Below are 12,234 nucleotides of genomic sequence, written 5' to 3'. Positions count from 1 at the left end.
CTAGGCTACCTGCCGGCCCTACACTCTAACCACTAGGCTACCTGCCTCCTCTACACTCTAACCACTAGGCTACCCTGCCGGCCCTACACTCTAACCACTAGGCTACCCTGCCGGCCCTACACTCTAACCACTAGGCTACCCTGCCTCCTCTACACTCTAACCACTAGGCTACCTGCCTCCTCTACACTCTAACCACTAGTCTACCTGCCACCTCTACACTCTAACCACTAGACTACCTGCCCTCTACACTCTAACCACTAGGCTACCTGCCGCCTCTACACTCTAACCACTAGGCTACCCTGCCTCCTCTATGCTCTAACCACTAGGCTACCTGCCGCCTCTACACTCTAACCACTAAGCTACCCTGCCTCCTCTACGCTCTAACCACTAGGCTACCTGCCGCCCTCTCTACACTCTAACCACTAAGCTACCCTGCCTCCTCTACGCTCTAACCACTAGGCTACCTGCCTCCTCTACACTCTAACCACTAGGCTACCCTGCCAGCCCCACACTCTAACCACTAGGCTACCTGCCTCCTCTACACTCTAACCACTAGGCTACCCTGCCGTCCTACACTCTAACCACTAGGCTACCCTGCCTCCTCTACGCTCTAGCCACTAGGCTACCTGCCTCCTCTACACTCTAACCACTAGGCTACCCTGCCTCTCTCTACGCTCTAACCACTAGGCTACCTGCCGCCCCTACACTCTAACCACTAGGCTACCCTGCCTCCTCTACGCTCTAACCACTAGGCTACCTGCCGCCTCTACACTCTAACCACTAGGCTACCCTGCCTCCTCTACGCTCTAACCACTAGGCTACCCTGCCAGCCCTACACTCTAACCACTAGGCTACCCTGCCTCCTCTACGCTCTAACCACTAGGCTACCCTGCCACCTCTACACTCTAACCACTAGGCTACCCTGCCAGCCCCCTACACTCTAACCACTAGGCTACCCTGCCTCCTCTACGCTCTAACCACTAGGCTACCCTGCCAGCCCTACACTCTAACCACTAGGCTACCCTGCCGGCCCTACACTCTAACCACTAGGCTACCCTGCCTCCTCTACACTCTAACCACTAGGCTACCCTGCCACCTCTACACTCTAACCACTAGGCTACCCTGCCACCTCTACACTCTAACCACTAGGCTACCTGCCGCCTCTACACTCTAACCACTAGGCTACCCTGCCTCCCCTACGCTCTAACCACTAGGCTACCTGCCGCCCCTACACTCTAACCACTAGGCTACCCTGCCTCCTACGCCTAACCACTAGGCTACCTGCCGCCTCTACACTCTAACCACTAGGCTACCCTGCCTCCTCTACACTCTAACCACTAGGCTACCCTGCCAGCCCTACACTCTAACCACTAGGCTACCTGCCTCCTCTACACTCTAACCACTAGGCTACCCTGCCACCTCTACACTCTAACCACTAGGCTACCCTGCCACCTCTACACTCTAACCACTAGGCTACCCTGCCACCTCTACACTCTAACCACTAGGCTACCTGCCTCCTCTACACTCTAACCACTAGGCTACCCTGCCGCCCCTCCACTCTAACCACTAGGCTACCCTGCCACCTCTACACTCTAACCACTAGGCTACCTGCCTCCTCTACACTCTAACCACTAGGCTACCCTGCCGCCTCTACGCTCTAACCACTAGGCTACCCTGCCACCTCTACACTCTAACCACTAGGCTACCCTGCCAGCCCTACACTCTAACCACTAGGCTACCCTGCCTCCTCTACGCTCTAACCACTAGGCTACCCTGCCAGCCCTACACTCTAACCACTAGGCTACCCTGCCGGCCCTACACTCTAACCACTAGGCTACCCTGCCTCCTCTACACTCTAACCACTAGGCTACCCTGCCACCTCTACACTCTAACCACTAGGCTACCCTGCCTCCTCTACGCTCTAACCACTGAGCTACCCTGCCGCCTCTACACTCTAACCACTAGGCTACCTGCCTCCTCTACACTCTAACCACTAGGCTACCCTGCCACCTCTACACTCTAACCACTAGGCTACCTGCCTCCTCTACACTCTAACCACTAGGCTACCCTGCCTCCTCTACGCTCTAACCACTAGGCTACCCTGCCACCTCTACACTCTAACCACTAGGCTACTCCTGCCGGCCCTACACTCTAACCACTAGGCTACCCTGCCTCCTCTACACTCTAACCACTAGGCTACCCTGCCACCTCTACACTCTAACCACTAGGCTACCCTGCCTCCTCTACGCTCTAACCACTGAGCTACCCTGCCGCCTCTACACTCTAACCACTAGGCTACCTGCCTCCTCTACACTCTAACCACTAGGCTACCCTGCCTCCTCTATGCTCTAACCACTAGGCTACCCTGCCGCCTCTACACTCTAACCACTAGGCTACCCTGCCACCTCTACACTCTAACCACTAGGCTACCTGCCTCCTCTACACTCTAACCACTAGGCTACCCTGCCTCCTCTACGCCTAACCACTAGGCTACCCTGCCTCCTCTACACTCTAACCACTAGTCTACCTGCCACCTCTACACTCTAACCACTAGACTACCTGCCCTCTACACTCTAACCACTAGGCTACCTGCCGCCTCTACACTCTAACCACTAGGCTACCCTGCCTCCTCTATGCTCTAACCACTAGGCTACCTGCCGCCTCTACACTCTAACCACTAAGCTACCTCCTGCCTCCTCTACGCTCTAACCACTAGGCTACCTGCCGCCTCTACACTCTAACCACTAAGCTACCCTGCCTCCTCTACGCCTAACCACTAGGCTACCTGCCTCCCTCTACACTCTAACCACTAGGCTACCCTGCCAGCCCCACACTCTAACCACTAGGCTACCTGCCTCCTCTACACTCTAACCACTAGGCTACCCTGCCGGCCCTACACTCTAACCACTAGGCTACCCTGCCTCCTCTACGCTCTAGCCACTAGGCTACCTGCCTCCTCTACACTCTAACCACTAGGCTACCCTGCCTCCTCTACGCCTAACCACTAGGCTACCTGCCGCCCTACACTCTAACCACTAGGCTACCCTGCCTCCTCTACGCTCTAACCACTAGGCTACCTGCCGCCTCTACACTCTAACCACTAGGCTACCCTGCCTCCTCTACGCTCTAACCACTAGGCTACCCTGCCAGCCCTACACTCTAACCACTAGGCTACCCTGCCTCCTCTACGCTCTAACCACTAGGCTACCCTGCCACCTCTACACTCTAACCACTAGGCTACCCTGCCAGCCCTACACTCTAACCACTAGGCTACCCTGCCTCCTCTACGCTCTAACCACTAGGCTACCCTGCCAGCCCTACACTCTAACCACTAGGCTACCCTGCCGGCCCTACACTCTAACCACTAGGCTACCCTGCCTCCTCTACACTCTAACCACTAGGCTACCCTGCCACCTCTACACTCTAACCACTAGGCTACCCTGCCACCTCTACACTCTAACCACTAGGCTACCTGCCGCCCTACACTCTAACCACTAGGCTACCCTGCCTCCCCTACGCTCTAACCACTAGGCTACCTGCCGCCCCTACACTCTAACCACTAGGCTACCCTGCCTCCTCTACGCTCTAACCACTAGGCTACCTGCCGCCTCTACACTCTAACCACTAGGCTACCCTGCCTCCTCTACACTCTAACCACTAGGCTACCCTGCCAGCCCTACACTCTAACCACTAGGCTACCCTGCCTCCTCTACGCTCTAACCACTAGACTACCCTGCCACCTCTACACTCTAACCACTAGGCTACCCCTGCCGCCTACACTCTAACCACTAGGCTACCCTGCCGCCTCTACGCTCTAACCACTAGGCTACCTGCCTCCTACACTCTAACCACTAGGCTACCCTGCCGCCTACACTCTAACCACTAGGCTACCCTGCCACCTCTACACTCTAACCACTAGGCTACCTGCCTCCTCTACACTCTAACCACTAGGCTACCCTGCCTCCTCTACGCTCTAACCACTAGGCTACCCTGCCACCTCTACACTCTAACCACTAGGCTACCCTGCCAGCCCTACACTCTAACCACTAGGCTACCCTGCCTCCTCTACGCTCTAACCACTAGGCTACCCTGCCAGCCCTACACTCTAACCACTAGGCTACCTGCCGGCCCTACACTCTAACCACTAGGCTACCCTGCCTCCTCTACACTCTAACCACTAGGCTACCCTGCCACCTCTACACTCTAACCACTAGGCTACCCTGCCTCCTCTACGCTCTAACCACTGAGCTACCCTGCCGCCTCTACACTCTAACCACTAGGCTACCTGCCTCCTCTACACTCTAACCACTAGGCTACCCTGCCACCTCTACACTCTAACCACTAGGCTACCTGCCTCCTCTACACTCTAACCACTAGGCTACCCTGCCTCCTCTACGCTCTAACCACTAGGCTACCCTGCCACCTCTACACTCTAACCACTAGGCTACCCTGCCGGCCCTACACTCTAACCACTAGGCTACCCTGCCTCCTCTACACTCTAACCACTAGGCTACCCTGCCACCTCTACACTCTAACCACTAGGCTACCCTCCACCTCTACACTCCCACTAGGCTACCTGCCTCCTCTACACTCTAACCACTAGAGCTACCCTGCCTCCTCTACACTCTAACCACTAGGCTACCTGCCTCCTCTACACTCTAACCACTAGGCTACCCTGCCTCCTCTACGCTCTAAACCACTAGGCTACCCTGCCTCCTCTACGCTCTAACCACTAGGCTACCCTGCCTCCTCTACGCTCTAACCACTAGGCTACCTGCCACCTCCACACTCTAACCACTAGGCTACCCTGCCTCCTCTACGCTCTAACCACTAGGCTACCTGCCTCCTCTACACTCTAACCACTAGGCTACCCTGCCTCCTCTACACTCTAACCACTAGGCCACCTCCCTCCTCTACGCTCTAACCACTAGGCTACCCTGCCTCCTCTACACTCTAACCACTAGGCTACCCTGCCGCCTCTACACTCTAACCACTAGGCTACCTGCCTCCTCTACACTCTAACACTAGGCTACCTGCCTCCTCTACACTCTAACCACTAGGCTACCTGCCTCCTCTACACTCTAACCACTAGGCGACCTGCCACCTCTACACTCTAACCACTAGGCTACCCTGCCACCCTCTACGCTCTAACCACTAGGCTACCTGCCACCTCTACACTCTAACCACTAGGCTACCCTGCCTCCTCTACACTCTAACCACTAGGCTACCTGCCACCTCTACACTCTAACCACTAGGCTACCCTGCCATCTCTACACTCTAACCACTAGGCTACCCTGCCACCTCTACACTCTAACCACTAGGCTACCCTGCCTCCTCTACGCTCTAACCACTAGGCTACCTGCCACCTCTACACTCTAACCACTAGGCGACCTGCCTCCCTCTACACTCTAACCACTAGGCTACCTGCCTCCTCTACACTCTAACCACTAGGCTACCTGCCACCCCTCCACTCTAACCACTAGGCTACCTGCCACCTCTACACTCTAACCACTAGGCTACCTGCCATCTCTACACTCTAACCACTAGGCTACCTGCCGTCCCTACACTCTAACCACTAGGCTACCTGCCACCTCTACACTCTAACCACTAGGCTACCCTGCCACCTCTACTCTCTAACCACTAGGCTACCCTGCCACCTCTACACTCTAACCACTAGGCTACCCTGCCTCCCCTACGCTCTAACCACTAGGCTACCTGCCACCTCTACACTCTAACCACTAGGCTACCTGCCACCTCTACACTCTAACCACTAGGCTACCTGCCACCCCTACACTCTAACCACTAGGCTACCCCGCCTCCTCTACACTCTAACCACTAGGCTACCCTGCCTCCTCTACACTCTAACCACTCAGGCTACCTGCCTCCTCTACACTCTAACCACTAGGCTACCCTGCCTCCTCTACACTCTAACCACTAGGCTACCCTGCCACCTCTACACTCTAACCACTAGGCTACCCTGCCACCTCTACACTCTAACCACTCAGGCTACCCTGCCACCTCTACACTCTAACCACTAGGCTACCCTGCCTCCTCTACACTCTAACCACTAGGCTACCCTGCCACCTCTACACTCTAACCACTAGGCTACCCTGCCACCTCTACACTCTAACCACTAGGCTACCCTGCCACCTCTACACTCTAACCACTAGGCTACCTGCCACCTCTACACTCTAACCACTAGGCTACCCTGCCACCTCTACACTCTAACCACTAGGCTACCTGCCACCTCTACACTCTAACCACTAGGCTACCCTGCCGCCTCAACACTCTAACCACTAGGCTACCTGCCACCTCTACACTCTAACCACTAGGCTACCCTGCCTCCTCTACACTCTAACCACTAGGCTACCCTGCCACCTCTACACTCTAACCACTAGGCTACCCTGCCACCTCTACACTCTAACCACTAGGCTACCCTGCCACCTCTACACTCTAACCACTAGGCTACCCTGCCTCCTCTACACTCTAACCACTAGGCTACCCTGCCACCTCTACACTCTAACCACTAGGCTACCTGCCTCCTCTACACTCTAACCACTAGGCTACCTGCCACCTCTACACTCTAACCACTAGGCTACCTGCCACCTCTACACTCTAACCACTAGGCTACCCTGCCACCTCTACACTCTAACCACTAGGCTACCTGCCACCTCTACACTCTAACCACTAGGCTACCCTGCCACCTCTACACTCTAACCACTAGGCTACCCTGCCACCTCTACACTCTAACCACTAGGCTACCCTGCACCTCTACACTCTAACCACTAGGCTACCCTGCCTCCTCTACGCCTAACCACTAGGCTACCCTGCCACCTCTACACTCTAACCACTAGGCTACCTGCCTCCTCTACACTCTAACCACTAGGCTACCTGCCACCCTCTACACTCTAACCACTAGGCTACCCTGCCTCCTCTACACACTCTAACCACTAGGCTACCCTGCCTCCTCTACACTCTAACCACTAGGCTACCTGCCTCCTCTACACTCTAACCACTAGACTACCTGCCTCCCTACACACTCTAACCACTAGGCTACCTGCCTCCTCTACACTCTAACCACTAGGCTACCTGCCACCTCTACACTCTAACCACTAGGCTACCTGCCACCTCTACACTCTAACCACTAGACTACCTGCCTCCTCTACACTCTAACCACTAGGCTACCTGCCTCCTCTACACTCTAACCACTAGGCTACCTGCCACCTCTACACTCTAACCACTAGGCTACCTGCCTCCTCTACACTCTAACCACTAGGCTACCTGCCACCTCTACACTCTAACCACTAGGCTACCTGCCACCTCTACACTCTAACCACTAGGCTACCTGCCACCTCTACACTCTAACCACTAGGCTACCCTGCCTCCTCTAACCAACCACTAGGCTACCCTGCCACCTCTACACTCTAACCACTAGGCTACCCTGCCACCTCTACACTCTAACCACTAGGCTACCCTGCCACCTCTACACTCTAACCACTAGGCTACCCTGCCACCTCTACACTCTAACCACTAGGCTACCCTGCCACCTCTACACTCTAACCACTAGGCTACCCTGCCTCTAACCACTCTACCCTGCACCTCTAAACTCAACCACTAGGCTACCCTGCCACCTCTACACTCTAACCACTAGGCTACCTTCCTTCTCTACACTCTAACCACTAGGCTACCCTGTCACCTCTACACTCTAACCACTAGGCTACCCTGCCACCTCTACACTCTAACCACTAGGCTACCTGCTCCCTCCTCTACACTCTAACCACTAGGCTACCCTGTCACCTCTACACTCTAACCACTAGGCTACCCTGCCTCCTCTACACTCTAACCACTAGGCTACCCTGCCACCTCTACACTCTAACCACTAGGCTACCCTGACACCTCTACACTCCAACCACTAGGCTACCCTGTCACCTCTACACTCTAACCACTAGGCTACCCTGCCTCCTCTACACTCTAACCACTAGGCTACCCTGTCACCTCTACACTCTAACCACTAGGCTACCTGCCTCCTCTACACTCTAACCACTAGGCTACCCTGTCACCTCTACACTCTAACCACTAGGCTACCCTGCCTCCTCTACACTCTAACCACTAGGCTACCCTGCCACCTCTACACTCTAACCACTAGGCTACCTGCCACCTCTACACTCTAACCACTAGACTACCCTGCCACCTCTACACTCTAACCACTAGGCTACCTGCCTCCTCTACACTCTAACCACTAGGCTACCTGCCTCCTCTACACTCTAACCACTAGGCTACCCTGCCACCTCTACACTCTAACCACTAGGCTACCCTGCCTCCTCTACACTCTAACCACTAGGCTACCCTGCCACCTCTACACTCTAACCACTAGGCTACCTGCCTCCTCTACACTCTAACCACTAGGCTACCCTGCCACCTCTACACTCTAACCACTAGGCTACCCTGCCACCTCTACACTCTAACCACTAGGCTACCCTGCCACCTCTACACTCTAACCACTAGGCTACCCTGCCACCTCTACACTCTAACCACTAGGCTACCTGCCTCCTCTACACTCTAACCACTAGGCTACCCTGCCACCTCTACACTCTAACCACTAGGCTACCCTGCCACCTCTACACTCTAACCACTAGGCTACCCTGCCACCTCTACACTCTAACCACTAGGCTACCCTGCAGCCTCTACACTCTAACCACTAGACTACCTGCCTCCCTCTACACTCTAACCACTAGGCTACCTGCCTCCTCTACACTCTAACCACTAGGCTACCCTGCTGCCTCTACACTCTAACCACTAGGCTACCTGCCGCCTCTATACTCTAACCACTAGGCTACCTGCCACCTCTACACTCTAACCACTAGGCTACCTGCCTCCTCTACACTCTAACCACTAGGCTACCCTGCCACCTCTACACTCTAACCACTAGGCTACCCTGCCACCTCTACACTCTAACCACTAGGCGACCTGCCACCTCTACACTCTAACCACTAGGCTACCTGCCTCCTCTACACTCTAACCACTAGGCTACCTGTCCGCCTCTACACTCTAACCACTAGGCTACCCTGCCTCCTCTACACTCTAACCACTAGGCTACCTGCCACCTCTACACTCTAACCACTAGGCTACCTGCCACCTCTACACTCTAACCACTAGGCTACCCTGCCACCTCTACACTCTAACCACTAGGCTACCCTGCCACCCCTACACTCTAACCACTAGGCTACCTGCCACCTCTACACTCTAACCACTAGGCTACCTGCCACCTACACTCTAACCACTAGGCTACCCTGCCACCTCTACACTCTAACCACTAGGCTACCTGCCACCTCTACACTCTAACCCCTAGGCTACCCTGCCACCTCTACACTCTAACCACTAGGCTACCCTGCCACCTCTACACTCTAACCACTAGGCTACCCTGCCACCTCTACACTCTAACCACTGGGCTACCTGCCACCTCTACACTCTAACCACTAGGCTACCCTGCCACCCTCTACACTCTAACCACTAGGCTACCTGCCGCCCCTACACTCTAACCACTAGGCTACCCTGTCACCTCTACACTCTAACCACTAGGCTACCCTGCCACCTCTACACTCTAACCACTAGGCTACCTGCCTCCCTCTACACTCTAACCACTAGGCTACCCTGTCACCTCTACACTCTAACCACTAGGCTACCCTGCCTCCTCATACACTCTAACCACTAGGCTACCCTGCCACCTCTACACTCTAACCACTAGGCTACCCTGACACCTCTACACTCCAACCACTAGGCTACCCTGCCACCTCTACACTCTAACCACTAGACTACCCTGCCGCCTCTACACTCTAACCACTAGTCTACCCTGTCACCTCTACACTCTAACCACTAGGCTACCTGCCTCCTCTACACTCTAACCACTAGGCTACCCTGCCACCTCTACACTCTAACCACTAGGCTACCCTGCCGCCTCTACACTCTAACCACTAGTCTACCCTGTCACCTCTACACTCTAACCACTAGGCTACCTGCCTCCTCTACACTCTAACCACTAGACTACCCTGTCACCTCTACACTCTAACCACTAGGCTACCTTGCCACCTCTACACTCTAACCACTAGGTACCCTGCCACCTCTACACTCTAACCACTAGGCTACCCTGTCACCCCTACACTCTAACCACTAGGCTACCCTGCCTCCTCTACACTCTAACCACTAGGCTACCCTGCCACCTCTACACTCTAACCACTAGGCTACCCTGCCACCTCTACACTCTAACCACTAGGCTACCTGCCTCCCTCTACACTCTAACCACTAGGCTACCCTGCCACCTCTACACTCTAACCACTAGGCTACCCTGCCACCTCTACACTCTAACCACTAGACTACCCTGCCTCCTCTACACTCTAACCACTAGGCTACCCTGCCACCTTACACTCTAACCACTAGGCTACCCTGCCACCTCTACACTCTAACCACTAGGCTACCCTGCCACCTCTACACTCTAACCACTAGGCTACCCTGCCACCTCTACACTCTAACCACTAGGCTACCCTGCCACCTCTACACTCTAACCACTAGGCTACCCTGCCAACTCTACACTCTAACCACTAGGCTACCCTGCCGCCTCTACGCTCTAACCACTAGGCTACCCTGCCGCCCTACACTCTAACCACTAGGCTACCCTGCAGCCTCTACGCTCTAACCACTAGGCTACCCTGCCGCCTCTACACTCTAACCACTAGGCTACCCTGCCAGCCTCTACGCTCTAACCACTAGGCTACCCTGCCTCCTACACTCTAACCACTAGGCTACCCTGCCTCCTCTACACTCTAACCACTAGGCTACCCTGCCGCCTCTACACTCTAACCACTAGGCTACCCTGCCGCCTCTACACTCTAACCACTAGGCTACCCTGCCGCCTCTACACTCTAACCACTAGGCTACCCTGCCACCCCACTGCTGCAAGAGGAGGAACACTTTAATGGCGCCTTAACTCAAAGTCTTGACTCAGCCATTCCTGACGTTCCACAATCAAATGCATCAAATCAGTGAACGTCAAGGAAACACCTCCAAGAATATGTTCTGTTGGCTTTTAGTTTCCTGGTCAGTTGGCCTCGCTTAAATGTGAATGGATGATCGTCAGGTCATCACAGTTTGTATACAATGAGGAACACGCCTCCTACTGAGTTTCAGCTCAGGAATTATCTGTAGACTTTCTTTCCTTTATTTGCCAAATCTCTAACAGTAATGAGACAGCGGCTGCTTTCCAAATGTTACCCTATTCCCTATATAGTGCACTACTTTAGACCAGAGCCCTATGGAACCATATTTCCCTATATAGTGCACTACTTTAGACCAGAGTCCTGTGGAACCCTATTCCCTATATATAGTGCACTACTTTAGACCGGTGCCATTTGGAATGTGAAGGGGAATGTGCGACTAACGTCCTCGTGATTTAACATGGAGCCATGAAAGTTTATTTTGAGCTTGAATTTTAACCACCACTGTCTGAACCTGAGGGGGACTCCGAGATGTGAATATAGACTTGAGAGCTGAAGGACATTTAACTTACTTAGCCTAGTTAATAGCCGTTTTTAAATGTTCTCAGGCACGATAGGAGTGTGTCTCCCTTTCTTCAGAACATGGTCCTTTTTTAAACAATTTATTATATTACAGAGCAACAGGGAAACAACACCTTTTTGTTCCAGTGTTAACTGTGTTTTTCACTGCTTTACTTCTTAGACTAACACTGTTATTGTCTGTTCAGAAAGGACATCTTTATGAAGCTACATCTCATAGCTGGGCAGTGTGGCACTACAGTTTCCAGTAGCTGGGCAGTGTAGCACTGTTTCCAGTAGCTGGCCAGTGTGGCACTACAGTTTCCAGTAGCTGGCCAGTGTAGCACTGTTTCCAGTAGCTGGCCAGTGTGGCACTACAGTTTCCAGTAGCTGGGCAGTGTGGCACTACAGTTTCCAGTAGCTGGCCAGTGTGGCACTACTGTTTACAGTAGCTGGCCAGTGTGGCACTACTGTTTACAGTAGCTGGCCAGTGTGGCACTACTGTTTACAGTAGCTGGCCAGTGTGGCACTACTGTTTACAGTAGCTGGCCAGTGTGGCACTACTGTTTACAGTAGCTGGCCAGTGTGGCACTACTGTTTACAGTAGCTGGCCAGTGTGGCACTACTGTTTACAGTAGCTGGCCAGTGTGGCACTACTGTTTACAGTAGCTGGCCAGTGTGGCACTAC

The 12,234-nt window shown here is 54.1% G+C and overlaps 1 protein-coding gene and 1 long non-coding RNA gene across 5 annotated transcripts in view; one reads left to right on the top strand and one right to left on the bottom strand.

Annotated features, from left to right (window-relative positions):
• The window catches only part of LOC118381341 (sorting nexin-30-like), a 48,940-nt gene that overhangs the window by 18,498 nt on the left and 18,208 nt on the right, over positions 1-12,234 (top strand). The window lies entirely within an intron of this gene.
• LOC127926490 (uncharacterized) lies at positions 6,019-10,620 on the bottom strand. Of its 4 annotated transcripts, XR_008124249.1 has the most exons (5): positions 10,440-10,620; positions 8,975-9,519; positions 8,127-8,288; positions 7,058-7,385; positions 6,019-6,371 (listed from the first exon to the last, which is right to left on the bottom strand). It is a non-coding gene; the product is annotated as an uncharacterized LOC127926490 (long non-coding RNA). The 4 variants fall into 4 exon arrangements; XR_008124252.1 differs by lacking the exons at positions 8,975-9,519; positions 10,440-10,620 and adding an exon at positions 10,079-10,107 and having other exon boundaries at positions 8,127-8,543; XR_008124251.1 differs by lacking the exons at positions 8,975-9,519; positions 10,440-10,620 and adding an exon at positions 10,054-10,104 and having other exon boundaries at positions 8,127-8,649.

Source organism: Oncorhynchus keta, unplaced genomic scaffold (genome assembly GCF_023373465.1).
Source record: "Oncorhynchus keta strain PuntledgeMale-10-30-2019 unplaced genomic scaffold, Oket_V2 Un_contig_7646_pilon_pilon, whole genome shotgun sequence".
NCBI lineage: Eukaryota > Metazoa > Chordata > Actinopteri > Salmoniformes > Salmonidae > Oncorhynchus > Oncorhynchus keta.
The sequence above is the reverse complement of the archived record's forward strand: the minus strand, read 5'-3'. Positions and strand labels throughout refer to the sequence as shown.